This window comes from Heterodontus francisci, chromosome 1 (assembly GCF_036365525.1).
Source record: "Heterodontus francisci isolate sHetFra1 chromosome 1, sHetFra1.hap1, whole genome shotgun sequence".
NCBI classification, from domain to species: Eukaryota; Metazoa; Chordata; class Chondrichthyes; order Heterodontiformes; family Heterodontidae; genus Heterodontus; species Heterodontus francisci.
Genome location: NC_090371.1, coordinates 113,692,504 through 113,707,209, shown reverse-complemented (window position 1 = coordinate 113,707,209; position 14,706 = coordinate 113,692,504). Strand labels below are relative to the sequence as shown.

General features: G+C 43.7%; 1 protein-coding gene across 8 annotated transcripts in view; it reads left to right on the top strand.

The window, feature by feature from the left end:
* slc7a2 (solute carrier family 7 member 2) overlaps window positions 1-14,706 on the top strand; it is a 268,766-nt gene that overhangs the window by 213,319 nt on the left and 40,741 nt on the right. The window lies entirely within an intron of this gene.

Below are 14,706 nucleotides of genomic sequence, written 5' to 3'. Positions count from 1 at the left end.
AATGCCAAATTAAGGGTCTCTTTCCACCTCCACCAGTATTAGCCCAGCTGTGGGCGGGCCTGCCGCTATGCAGGAGCACGCCCAGCAAACTTGTGTGGCTTGCTTGCTGGCTCCGGGGGGTGGGCGTCCCTCGGTCGAAGACACTTAGTGCCTGATCGCGGGACCAGGCATCGGGAAGGGGGGGGGGCCCGCTGCGTGCCACCCCCCCTACCCCCACCCCGCATTGCTGCCGAACCCCTTTCCCCTGTGATCCCCCCCAGACCGTAAAACCCCTCCCGCCATGAGTCAGCTGTGGCCTGAGTCCCTCAACAATCCTCGGCCGCAGTGGGGCTGCTCAGTAAAAGAGCAGCAGTTCTCTGGCTGGCAACTCTCAGCAGACAGGACTTCTGTCGCTGGCATCCTTAATCTCAGGGAAGGCCTGCCACTGTTCACTTAAGTGCCTAGTTACACAGAACAGTACAGCAGAGGAACAGGCCATTCGGCCCTCCAAGCCTGCGCCGATCTTGATGCCTGTCTAAACTAAAACCTTCTGCACTTCCGGGGTCCGTATCCCTCTATTCCCATCCTATTCATGTATTTGTCAAGATGCCTCTTAAACGGCGCTATCGTACCTGCTTCCACCACCTCCCCCGGCAACAGGTTCCAGTCACTCACCACCCTCTGTGTAAAGAACTTGACTCGCACATCCCCTCTAAACTTTGCCCCTCTCACCTTAAACCTATGTCCCCTAGTAACTGACTCTTCCACCCTGGGAAAAAGCTTCTGGCTATCCACTCTGTCCATGCCACTCATAACTTTGTCAACCTCTTATCGTGTCGCCCCTCCACCTCCGTCGTTCCAGTGAAAACAATCTGAGTTTATCCAACCTCTCCTCATCGCTAATACCCTCCAGACCAGGCAACATCCTGGTAAACCTCTTCTGTACCCTCTCCAAAGCCTCCACATCCTTCTGGTAGTGTGGCGACCAGAATTGCACGCAATATTCTAAATGTGGCCTAACTAAGGTTCTGTACAGTTGCAGCATGACTTGCCAATTTTTATACTCTATGCCCCGACCGATGAAGGCAAGCATGCTGTATGCCTTCTTGACTACCTTATCCACCTACGTTGCCACTTTCAGTGACCTGTGGACCTGTACGCCCAGATCTCTCTGCCTGTCAATACTCCTAAGGGTTCTGCCATTTACTGTATACTTCCCACCTGCATTACATCTTCCAAAATACATTACCTCACATTTGTCCGGATTAAACTCCATCTGCCATTTCTCCGCCCAAGTCTCCAACTGATCTATATCCTGCTGTATCCTCTGACAATCCTCATCACTATCCGCAACTCCACCAACCTTTGTGTCGTCCGCAAACTTACTAATCAGACCAGCTACATTTTCCTCCAAATCATTTATATATTATACAAACAGCAAAGGTCCCAGCACTGATCCCTGAGGAACACCACTAGTCACAGCCCTCCATTCAGAAAAGCACCCTTCCACTGCTACCCTCTGTCTTCTATGACCGAGCCAGTTCTGTATCCACCTTGCCAGCTCACCTCTGATCCCGTGTGACTTCACCTTTTGTACCAGTCTGCCATGAGGGACCTTGTCAAAGGCTTTACTGAAGTCCATATGGACAACAACCACCGCACTTCCTTCATCAATCATCTTCGTCACTTCCTCAAAAACTCAATCAAGTTAGTGAGACACGACCTCCCCATCACAAAACCATGCTGCCTCTCACTAATAAGTTCATTTGTTTCCAAATGGGAGTAAATCCTGTCCCGAAGAATCCTCTCTAATAATTTCCCTACCACTGACGTAAGGCTCACCGGCCTATATATTCCTGGATTATCCTTGCTACCCTTAAACAAAGGAACAACGTTGGCTATTCTCCAGTCCTCTGGGATCTCACCTGTAGCCAATGAGGGTACAAAGATTTCTGTCAAGGCCCCAGCAATTTCTTCCCTATTTACTAGTTAGTATGTAATGCAGCAGGCCTTCCTCAAAGGAGGCAATGCGGGGCTCTCATTGACTCTTCAGCCGGTGGCCTAGACCCCCATTGCCTACAGGCCTACCCAACCTCCTGTGACATTATTGGCTATGATTGGTGTAAACGGAAATCTCAGACACACTCCTTACACCTTATTTACTTCCTCCTAATACCTTCCTCATCACACATCGGGACCCAAGAAAATGTGTGCCATTTTATCTTATGTGCATCTGAGGACATTGAAAGACCCAGGTCAGTCTGATGATGCTGGTTTTTGAGGTCACTATTACCGTTTTTGTTTTCCAAGTTTTCATGACATTTGTTTTCACAATATAATACGTACAGAAATATATTATTTTGTTTTAACCTGGGAGAGAAAATGTATGTTTTCCCCAATTGGGTTTGTGCTGTACAGATTTAGTAATGTATTTCCTGTGTTAATGCACCTTCATGCAATTGCTGAGAAAACCAAGATTCCACAATCAGTTCAAATCCTCTCTGTGGATAACCTGCAGCCTCTTAAGCATCTTATGAATCCTAAAGCATTTGGTTTTGCTTTGATCTCTAGCATTAATGTGTATATCTGTGTATGAAAAACTTTGTTCTGTGGCATAAGTCCAGTCGGTTTGAAACAGGTGATTAACAATGTGAGTGTACTTTGTGTTTCAACATGATATTTTTAAAATCAAAAGAGATCTGCCACCATACAAATATGAAGCTCCAGTATTCAGTGGATGAAAAAATGTTGCTGATTTAATTGACCCTTGCTTCTGAATAATAGTAATTCTTGAACTAGCGTATTTTGTGAGCTAAGAATAAAAGTAAGAGGGAGAGAACTTTTAAGAAATAATTGAGCAAGCAATATTTTGAAGCGGTTGAGTGGAACTTTCAACTTTGGCAGGGTGTAAAATGGATGGTGGCACATCAGGCACCTGTTGCACACCTTTCCATTCACAGTGTTGAACAGAGGTCTGAGATTTTCTAACCAGCTGCTGGAAGGACATGATCTAGCCTTAGTGGAGAGGTTTTCCCAACTCCGTAATGCTCCCCTCATGCCACGGTGTGACTATTCCCCACAGCAGGGAGCAGATTGACAGAACCACTGTCACTTCTTGTGTGAAGCAGGCTTCCCTCCAGATTGTCAAAGATACTTTTGGGTATTTCTCTGCACCCTGTTAGAAGTTTGTGAAGTTGTGAATTTACAGCAGAGCTCATAAGGGCATTATTCATGGTTTTGAGGGAGGCCCTTGTTCCCAGACATTGATGCCCTGGCGTTTGGCTATCTAGTAGTGGTGTTTAAAACACCCTGGGGTAGATCTTAATTTTCACTTCCAAGGTGGTAAACTAGAATTTGTGGTTTGGCCTCCAGTTATACACCCCACCTGATTTTTCATTGCATTGATTTCAGTGGAAAAGAAAGCACAAGAACACAAAAATTAGGAACGCCAGTAGGCCATTCGGCCCTTTGAGCCTGCTCCGTCATTCGATAAGATCATGCCTGATCTGATTGTGCCCTCAACGCCATTTTCCTTTTAGCCCCCCATAACCCTTAATTCCCTTGTTGATCAAAAATCTATCCAACTCAGCCTTGAATATATTGAATGGCCCAGCCGCCACTGCTCTTTGTGGGAGAGAACTCCACAGACTAATGACCTTCTGAGAGAAAAAGTTTCTTTTCATCTCAGTCTGAAATGGGAGAGCCCTAATTTTTAAACTGTGTCCCCGAGTTCTAGACTCCTCCACAAGGGGAAACATCCACTCAGCATCCATCCTGTCAAGTCCCCTCAGGATCTTATATATTTCAACAATATCACCCCTCTGTCTTCTAAATTCCAATGGGTATAAGCCCAATTTGCTCAACCATTCCTCATAAGATAATCCCTTCATTCCTGGAATCAGTTGAGTGAACTTTCTCTGAATTGCTTCAAATGCAATTATATCCTTTCTTAAGAAAGGAGACCAAAACTATACGCAGTATTCCAGATACGGTCTCACTAATACCCGGTACAGCTGGAGCAACATTTTCCTACTTTTATATTCGATTCCCCTTGCAATAAATACCAAGATTCCATTTGCATTCCTCAACACTTGCTGTACCTGCATAGATCGAGTGGAGTGTATAATTGGCAAATTTCCACCAACGCCAAGTTTACCATCCATTGCAGAAAGATAAAGTCCACCTCCCCCCCCCCGCCCCCTCATTTTTTAGTATGCAATACATATTGCATTTTTGTGACTTTCTTGTGGAAACATTCAATATAAAATGTTTGTTTGTTTGTGAGAACATTGAGGAGAATACAGTTTTCAAAACTTCTGGGTAAGCCTAGCACTACATTTTTCTGTTTCCAAGTCAAGATAATTTTTACTAAGTGATTACACTGTAGGACTGTTGCCTGTTTGACGAGCATAAACATAAATCATGTTTGGCAACTAAAGTTTGTCTAGCATGCTCAAGTGGTTGAACACAACCAAACATTATCACTCTTTTTATTAAAGCAAACAAAAAATTTTGAAACCCCATCTTAAATAAAGTCATGAAAAAGTCATAGTTATGAATTCGAATGGCATTGGTGGAGCTGCCCTCGTATCACTCTTGTATAACTCGCTGTAGCCAGCATTGGTGAAGGCCTGTGATGATGGATATATCATTGTTGTTGGTGACCTAGAGATTAAAGAAACTGGTTTAAAAAAATATCCTAAAATAAAAGAAGTTGCACTCTTAGATTAATCTAGTCTAAACATCATTGCATTTCTGATTCTCCAACTTGTCCACAGAATAGCTTTATAAACTGAGGTGCCTAGTATTGTTTGGGAGGTGGGGTGTCTCCTGATTTCCAGCCATAATTTTGGTGGAATTGCCAGAGAAATGGCTTAAATGGCTATAGGTGTTTCTCCAGAGTTTCTGCCGAAGTTACAGTGGGAGAGAATCCAGGCAATCAAGTACATTTTATAATCTGCTTTAATTTCTCAGTTTTTCATCTCCTCTCTTGAAGCTGCAGACTCTTTCTAGGATATGAGGCCAGAGGGGCTGGCAACCCTCCTGAACCTCGCCTAAGTAGTCATCCTTTTTTATATAAGCCTAGATATCAGTGTTGACCATGAATTTATTCTGCAGAGGTGTCATCAAAGCCAAACACAATCATGTCGTCAGCTGAAGTCTGTGCATACACTCACTTTCCAGCAGAGTCCCATAATCCCCTCCATAGCATAGGCCAGGATATTGAGGCTAATTGTAGGACCCCAGCTCAGATCATCTAACCAGATATAGGCTGGCAATAAAATTGGAATATGCTGTTTTATATGTCTTCGCATTACACCAGGTAGCGTGTTGCCCACTAGTGCATTGGTGGAATTCAACATGCCATGTTTTGATTATGTAAAACTATTCTGCATTAATTAAAAAAATCCTTGTCATCTTATTTTTGGGGAGAAGAGCTAAGTGGATTATTCAAATCACTTCCCCACTGAACAAGGAGAATTTGTGAGTTTTATGTAGAGCCCTAAAGTGAATGTTGATTTTTCATTAATTTACTACATACCGGCTGCAACTCTGACTTCCAACATTGCGCATGTCTTTGCTCTTCATTCAGTCTGCTTGGTTCCATTTTCCCCATGCCCCGTGTAATCTATGCTATGGCTGAAGATGGGTTGCTTTTCAAAGTTTTAGCCCACATCAATTCTAAGACGAAGACTCCAGCTGTTGCTACAATGTCATCAGGTGTGGTTGCAGGTGAGATTTTATGGATGGATGGAAGAAGGAAAGTAAAGAGGGAATTTGTGTTAAGACAAGCAAATGTAGAACAAAATTGTCAGATGGTCAGTGTGTTAATTCGTTGCTGAGTTTAATTTAAAATTTGCATTCTCATTCTTCACACCACTCCCATTCTGATCTCTCTGTCCTTGGCCTCCTACACTATTCTAATTAAACTCAATGTAAGATTGAGGAACAGCACCTCATCTTTTGAGTAGGCACTTTACAGCCTTTTGGACTCAGCATTGAGTGCAGCAATTTCAGACCATAACCACTGCTTCCTTTCTTGGACAGCAGCTGTTGGTAATGATTTTGCTATTGCCATTTACACTTCCTCTGGACTCATCTTTTGTATCTTTTCCTGACCCATTACCACCCACTTTGACCTTGCACCATCAATCCCTATCTCATTTAATTTCCTGCCTTCCACCCTATCACAGACGTTCCCTTTTTCTGCCTGTAAACTTTGTTAAAACCTGTAATGTTTCTAATTTTATCTGGTTCTGATGAAACGTTATCAACCTGAAAGGTTGGGCAGAATCTGAACGAAACAGACCTGCATGCAGCGGGAGTGCTGGTAACGGGTCAGTAACCTATTGCTAATTGAAGCAGGCGATACTGTGGCTCTTTAACTCAGCGATGGCATTAGAATCCCACTTCTGGGTTACTCAACCAATCACAGTGGGTGGGTTGACGCACCTATTCTGTCAGAGGAAGGATTTCTAGTTAAAGGGACCCCGTCAGGAGTCAGAATGGCTGAACAGTACATTGATTCCTGAGGCTTCAGCAGCCACAGGAATGCAAAGGAAACCTGGGAAGGCTGGTTCCCGCCCCAGGTGTTTGATTCTTGACCAGGGGTCCTGCTGGGGTTTCTGAGGGATCAAAGTGAGGTGATGTTCCCAAGTAAGGGGAGGAAGAGGCCAGCCTCACAAACCAAGCAGGCACGGATGTAAGTAGCAAGGAAGTAGGCAGCAGGAGTATGGTCTTTGAAATGTAGATCCAGTGTCCCAAGAGATTCAAGAACGTCAGGAGGGCACGTATAGCGAGTGATACAACACTTTCCAGTGACAATCCCCACATTTTGACTTTCCCAGCATTCTCCTGCACAAAACTCTTCAGACCTTACAGCTCCAATCATTCCTCATCTTAAGACACTTTCTCACATCTCCATCTAAACAGCCAAAACTGAAACTCACCCTCATCTTTATGTGATCTCATGCCCGTGCATCATAGTCACCCTCCACAAATGTTGTCCTTCCCTCCTCTCCACACAATCCATTTCTCACACTCACATAGAATCATAGAAGGTTTAGGGCACAGAAGGAGGCCACTTGGCCCATTGTGCCTGCAACAGCCAAAAAACGAGCCACCCAGCCTAATCCCACTTTCCGGCATTTGTTCCGTAGCCCTGCAGGTTACTGCGCTTGAGATGCATATCCAGACATCATGTAAATGAGTTGAGGGTTTCTGCCTCTACTACCCTTACAGGCAGTGAGTTTCAGACCCCAACCACCCTCTGGGTGAAAAAAGTTTTCCTCATCTCCCCTCTAATGTTTCTACCAATCACTTTAAATCTATGCCCTCTAGTCACTGATCTCTCTGCTAAGGTAAATAGGCCCTTCACATCCACTCTATCTAGGCCCCTCACAATTTTATACATCTCAATCAAATCTCCCCTCAGCCTCCTCTGTTCCAAGGAGAACAGCCCCAGCCTTTCCAATCTTTCCTCACAGCTGCATTTTTCCAGTCCTGGGAACAACCTCGTAAATCTCCTCTATACCCTCTCCAGTGCAATTTCATCCTTTCTGTAATGAGGTGAACAGAACTGCACACAGTACTCAAGTTGTGGCCTAACCAATGAGTCATACAGTTCCAGCATAACCTCCCTGCACTTATATTCTATACCTCGGCTAATAAAGGAAAGGATTCCATATGCCTTCTTAACCACCTTATCGACCTGTCCTGCTACCTTCAGGAATCTGTGGACATGCACTCCAAAGTCCCTCACTTCCTCTACACCTCTCCTTATCCTCCCACAAATTGTGTATTCCTTTGCCTTGTTTGACCTCCCCAAATACATCACCTCACACTTCTCTTTTCTACCCACCTGACCAGTCCATTAATATCTTCCTCGCTATCAACCACACGGTCAATTTTTGTGTTGTCTGCAAATTTCTTGATCATTCCTGTTCATTTACGTCCAAATCATTAATATATACCACAAAAAGCAGGGGACCTAGTACTAAGCCCTGCGGAACGCCACTGTAAACAGCCCTCCAGTCTCAAAAATACCCGTCAACGATTACCCTTTGTTTCCTGCCACTGAGCCAATTTTGTATTGTTACGACCAAGGTGGGAGTAATGAACTGTTAATTTAGTCCCACTACTCCACGGGTCACAGCATATCAAGAAAGTTTTTTCACCAACCAAAGAATAGCCAATTAGACACTCTATTTGTCCCCCAGAATAAAGCACACCAAACCAGGTTTCTTCAAACAACAACAGTATTAACTATTTATTAGAAAAGAAATAATAAGTCTTAAACAATACTGAGATAAATCAATATGTGAAAAGATTTTTAAAAACTCCTTATTCTTCCTAGCCCTCAAGCATACAAACATACATGCAAAAACTGGTTAACCGGGGAAAAGAGATTTTTGGTTTGCAGCTGTTTCTTAGGAAAAAATAAAATGATTGAGCTTATCACGTTCTGGTAGGATGTTTTCGATATGGTGAGGTGTAGCAGCGTCTCTCCAAGCAAGGTTGATGAACAGTCTGTGATGGGTAGGTGTTCACGGCAATTTAACAGCAGCAGGCATCAAACAGGTCTTTCACTAAAGGGTGTAATAACAGGTCTGCTTGGGTTTTTAAAAAGCAGCAGTCTAGCACTAAAAGCTGTCTTGAGATTTCAGAGTTTCCCAAAACACAGGAGGCAACTGAAACCACTTTTGAGGTAGGGATTCTTCAAAGACTGGAGGCGATAGGAATCTGCTACCTCTGACGTATAAAGGTTTTTACTCTGAAAAGCAGTCTTCCTCTACAGAGAGAAATAACTTTTTTTCCTGGGTCTTTTTTCTCTCTCCAGGCAAATCACAGCCACATTTCAAATGCAGGATTTATTTTCAAGAGATACAAGTCTTCCTTTACAGAGAGAGGTCTTTCTCCAGTCTTCAGGCAGGTCACAGCCAGATTTCAAACTGCCTGCTCCTTGTCCAACTCACTGGTCTTTTCACAATCCAAAAGTGAAACTAACTTCAACAATCAAGTCACATGATAATCATAAACCTTGACCTGTTATTCCAGTGCTGATTTGTTTGGAAACAGGTTTCTTGCAGTCTGTGTATTCCACTCAGTTCAAACACAAGTTTCAGCAATCAATGTCCACAGAGAAAAATCCTTTCCTCAGTTTTTAAAAACACACAGAATTCTAAGTTTTCAACACAAAAACAAAACTCTTGTAACAGTATCCATTTTGCTACATTTATCTGGATCCCATGGGCTTTTTTTTTAACCAGTCAGCCATGTGGGACCTTGTCAACAGCCTTGCTAAAATCCATGTAGACCACATCAACTGCACTACCCTCATCAATCCTTCTTGTTACTCCTTCAAAAAATTCAGTCGAATTAGTCAGATACGATCTTCCCTTAACAAAGCCATGCTGACACTCCTTGATTAATCTGTGCCCTTCTAATTATCAATTTATCCTTTGTCTCAGAATAGATTCCAATAAGTTTCCCACTACTGAGGTTAGACTGACTGGCCTGTAATTATTCAGTCTATCCCTCGTTCCCCTTTTGAACAGAGGTACAATGTTAACGGTCCTCCAATCCTCCGGCACAACACCTGTGTCCAGTGAGGATTGCAAAATGATGATCAGAGCATCCACTATTTCCTCCCTGGCTTCTTTTAATAGTCTGGAGTACATTTCATGTGGCCCTGGTTATTTATCCACCTTCAAGGATGCTAATCCCATTAATACTTCCTCTTTCCCTGTGTTTATCACATCCAATACTTCAGACTCCTCCTCCTTAACTATAATGTCTGCATCGTTCCCCCCTCTTCTGTGAAGACAGACACAAAGTATTCATTAAGAACCATACCAACTTCTTCCGCCCCTACACATAGTTACCTTTTTGGTCTTTTATGGGCCCTACTCTCTCCTTAGTTATCCTCTTGCTCTTAATGGATTGATAAAACATCTTTGGGTTCACCTTGATTTTGCTTGCCAATATTCTTTCATGACCTTTCTTTGCTTTCCTAATTTCCTTTTTGATTTCACCCCTCCACTTTCTATACTCCTCTCGGCTTTCTGTAGTATTGAGTTCTCAGTGTCGGACATAAGCTTTCCTTTTCTGCCTTATCTTACCCTGTAAGCTCCAGGGAGCTCTAGATTTGGCTGTCCCACCCTTTCTCTTTGTGGGAACTTGTTTACTGTGGACCCCTTGAATCTCTCCTTTGAATGCCTCCCACTGCTCTGACACTAATTTACCTTCAAGGAGCTGTTTCCAGTCCACTTTCGCTAAATCACTCCTCAGTTTAGTAAAATTGGCCTTGCCCCAATTGAGAACTCTAACTCCTGTTCTATCTCTGTCCTTTTCCATAATTATGGTAAACCTGACTGAATTATGATCACGACCACCAAAATGCTCTCCCACTGCGCCCTCTCTTGTTACATACTGACCAAAAAAGTTCTCCTGAATGCACCTCAAGAATTCTGTTTCCTCAATTCCTTTCACACTAAAACTATCCCAGTTAATATTGGGGTAGTTAAAATCCTTTACTGTTACTACCCTATTGTTTTTGCACTTCTCAGAGATTTGCCTACATATTTGCTCTTCTATCTCCCACTGATCATTTGGGGGTCTATAGTACACTCCCAGCAGTATGATTGCCCCTTTTTTGTTCCTTAGCCCAATCCATATGGCCTCATTTGATGATCCTTCGAACATATCATCCCTCCTCACAGTTTCCTTGACCATAATTACCACTCCCCCTCCTTTCTTATCCTCCTCCTTATCACGTCTCAAAATCCTGTAATCAGGAACGTTGAGCTGCCATTCCAGTTCCTCCTTAAGCCATGTTGCTGTAATAGCTGTGATATCATACGGCCATGTGTCTATCTGTGCCCTCAGCTCATCTGCTTTATTTGCTGTACTCCTTGCATTGATGTAGATACCCTTGAGAACTGCCAAATTCTTTTTATTTTCAAACCCTTGTTTCCTCTGTCTTCCAGACTCATCCACTAAATTTCTGCCTTCCATTTTCAATTCTGATTTTGTCCCAACTGAGTCTACCCTCAGGTCCCCCTCCCCCTGCCAATCTAGTTTAAACCCTCCCCAACAGCACTAGCAAAACGTCCTGCAAGGCACTCAGTCCCGGCTCTGTTCAGGTGTAACCCGTCCAGCCTGTACAGGTCCTGTTTCCCTTGGAGCTGGTCCCAATGCCGCAAGAATCTAAAGCCCTCCCTCCTGCACCAACTTTCCAGCCTTCATCTGTCTTATCCTCCTATTCCTATACTCACTTGCACGTGGCACTAGTAATCCGGAGATTGCTACTTTAGAGGTCCTGCTTGCTAATCTTTTACCTTGCTCACTAAATTCTGACTGCAGGACCACATCCCTCTTTCTGCCTATGTCGTTGGTTCCGATGTTGACCACGACTGCTGGCTGTTCACCCTCCCCGTTTCAGGATGCTGTGCAGCCGCTCAGTGATATCCTTGACCCTGGCACCAGGAAGGCAACACACCATCCTGGAATCACGTTCGCAGCCACAGAAACACCTGTCTGTTCCCCTGACTATCGAATCACACCTCTCTGCTTTCTCTCCTTGCAGAAGAAAGAGCGCACAACTCCAGGGAGAGTCAGAGAACCAGGGGGAGCGTTGTGGAGGTAGGGGAGTGGGGGGCCCCTCCAGTGATAACCATATTGAAAGCCCCCACCTTTTCCACTGAAAAGGAAGTCTTGTTCCATGATATTAGCAATGGCATGCTGTGAAAGGCTGAGGCAATGGTGTTCAGACATGTCCAGAAAGCTGATCCTCTGCCTGTTAAGTTGGGGGTCTCGCCTCCTTCAAGCTGGATCATTGTGTTCGTCCCCTCTGTCCTGTGGAGTGGCATGGGGCTGAGGAGAAGGCAGTTACTGGTGCTGTTGGTGTTGATGATGCTGCTCCTCTTGTTCCTCATCAGAGGTGCAAGGTAGAGCTGCATCAGCTATTCCCATACTGCACTGAAAGTTGACAGCAGGGAAGTTTAGAGCAAGGTGAGTGAAGTCCAAGACAGGTGAAATGACTTCCAAGAAATTGGAAATCACCTGTCAAGCAGTAAGAGCACCCTCTTGGGAGAAGTGCTGTGAGCACCAACCTCTCACCTAGGCATAGCTGCAGCTATTCAGTTGCACTGTTTGAAGGCTTCCAGTCTGTCAATTCACTGAAGAAGCACTCCCTGCTGTGCTTTAGCCTGGTTGACCCTGGTGAGTTCCACACAGCTTGGGAAACCCATGCACCGACTGTTAAAGCCAGAATTTTAGTTAAATCCTGAGTTAATTGGGAATTTAATATTTTAATTACTTTACAGAACCCAACAGCTCCATGGGGGTTTCCCGCTCGCCTGCAAAGCCACCCGGGTTAAAACAGGAAGTGGGCAGGATCATGTCAGATTTCCAATCCAATGCCGCTTTTCGGAGCTTTAACCACACCCTCCCCCCAACCAACCCCCACACCCCAGGCAGTTAAATTTATGACTATTAACTCTTGTTTCTTGATGATGCCTCACATACTGAGTATTTCCAGCATTGTCTGTTTTGTTTTCCATTTCAAATGCTGCCCATTAGTACAGTAACAGATTTGACTGTGCTTAAGCTCACCAAGTCGATTAGGTTAAAGATGCATCATTAACTCAAATATTTTTAATTAAATTAGTTCTTGTTAAATCCCATATGTTGCGATGTTCTCTTTTTTGAAAAAGAATATATTACTGTTTTAAAATCATTCAGCACCGATTATGTGATTTGGTTGGCATGAGACAAAGTCTAGTTTCTACCCGAATTGCTCTCATGATTAGAACATAAGAAATAGGAGCAGGAGTAGGCCATTCAGCCACTCAAGCCTGCCCTGCCATTCAATAAGATCATGGCTGATCTGTCCCAGGCCTCAACTCCTCTTTCGGGCCTGCTCCGCATAACCCTCGACTCCCCGAGATTTCAAAAATCTATCTACCTCCTCCTTAAATACATTTAGTAATCTAGCCTCCATAACTCTCTGAGGTTGGGAATTCCAGAGATTCACCACCCTCTGAGAGACGAAATTCCTTTGCATCTCAATTTTAAATGTGTAACCCCTTATTCTGTAACTATGTCCCCAAGTTTGAGATTCCCCCACCAGTGGAAACATATTCTCAACATCTACCCTGTCAAGCCCCCTTAGAATCTCATATGTTTCAATAAGATCACCTCTCATTCTTCTACACTCCAATGAATAAAGGCCTGACCTGTTTAGCCGTTCTTGATAAAACAACCCCTTCATCCCAGGAATCAGCCTAATGAACCTTTTCTGAACTGCCTCCAATGCTAGTATATCCTTCTTTAAATACGGGGACCAAAACTGTACGCAGTACTCCAGGTGTGGCCTCACCAACACCCTGTACAGTTGTAACAAGACTTCCCTATTTTTAAACTCTAACCTCCTAGCAATAAAGGCCAAAATTCCATTTGCCTTCCTAATTACTTGCTGTACCTGCATGCTAACTTTTTGTGTTTCATTTACAAGAACACCCAGATCCCTCTGTACTGCAGTATTTTGTAGTCTGTCTCCATCTAAATAATAATCTGCCTTTTTATTCTTCCTACCAAAATGGATGACCTCACACTTTCCCACATTGAACTCCATCTGCCAAGTTTTTGCCCACTCACTTAACCTATCTATATCCCTTTGCAGATTCTTTGTGTCCTCATTCACAACATGCCTTCCCACCTATTTTTGTATCATCATTAAATTTGGATACACTACACTCTGTCCCTTCCTCCAAGTCATTAATATAGATAGTTGAGGCCCTAGGACCGATCCTTGTGGCACCCCACTAGTTGCGGCTTTGCAACCTGAAAAAGACCCATTGATCCCAACTCTCTGCCTGCTGTGTGTTAGCTAATCCTCAATCCATGCCAACACATTACCCCCAATACCCTGAGCTCTTAGAGTCATACAGCACAGAAACAGGCCCTTCGGCCTATCGTGTCTGTGCCGGCCATCAAGCACCTACCTATTCTAACCCCATTTTCCAGCACTTGGCCCGTAGCCTTGTATGCTATGGTATTTCAAGTGCTCATCTAAATACTTCTTAGATGTTGTGATAGTTCCTACCTCTACCACCTCTTCAGGCAGTGCGTTCCAGATTCCAACTACCCTCTGGGTGAAAACATTTCCTCAAATCCCCTCTAAACCTCCTGCTTCTTACCTTAAATCTATGCCCCCTGGATATTGACCCCATCCGCTAAGGGAAAAAGTTTCTTACTATCTAATTTATCAATGCCAATTAATATCAATATCAATCTGATTTTGTGCAATAACCTTTTATGTGGCACCTTATCGAACGCCTTCTGAAAATCCAAATACACTACATCTACCGGTTTCCCTTTATCCACTCTGCTTGTTATATCCTCAAAGAACTCTAACAAATTTGTCAAACATGATTTCCCTTTCATAAAACCATGTTAACTCTGTTTGATTGCATTATGTTTTTCTAAATGTCCTGCTATTTCTTCCTTAATAATGGACTCCAGCATTTTCCCAATGACAGATGTGAAGCTAACTGGTCTGTAGTTTCCTGCTTTCTGTCTCCCTCCTTTCTTGAATAGGGTGTCACATTAACAGTTTTCTAATCCGCTGGTATCCTACCGGAATCCAGTGAGTTTTGTTATATTATGACCAATGCCTCCACTATCTCTGCAGCCGCTTCTTTTAAAACCTTTGGATGTAGGCCA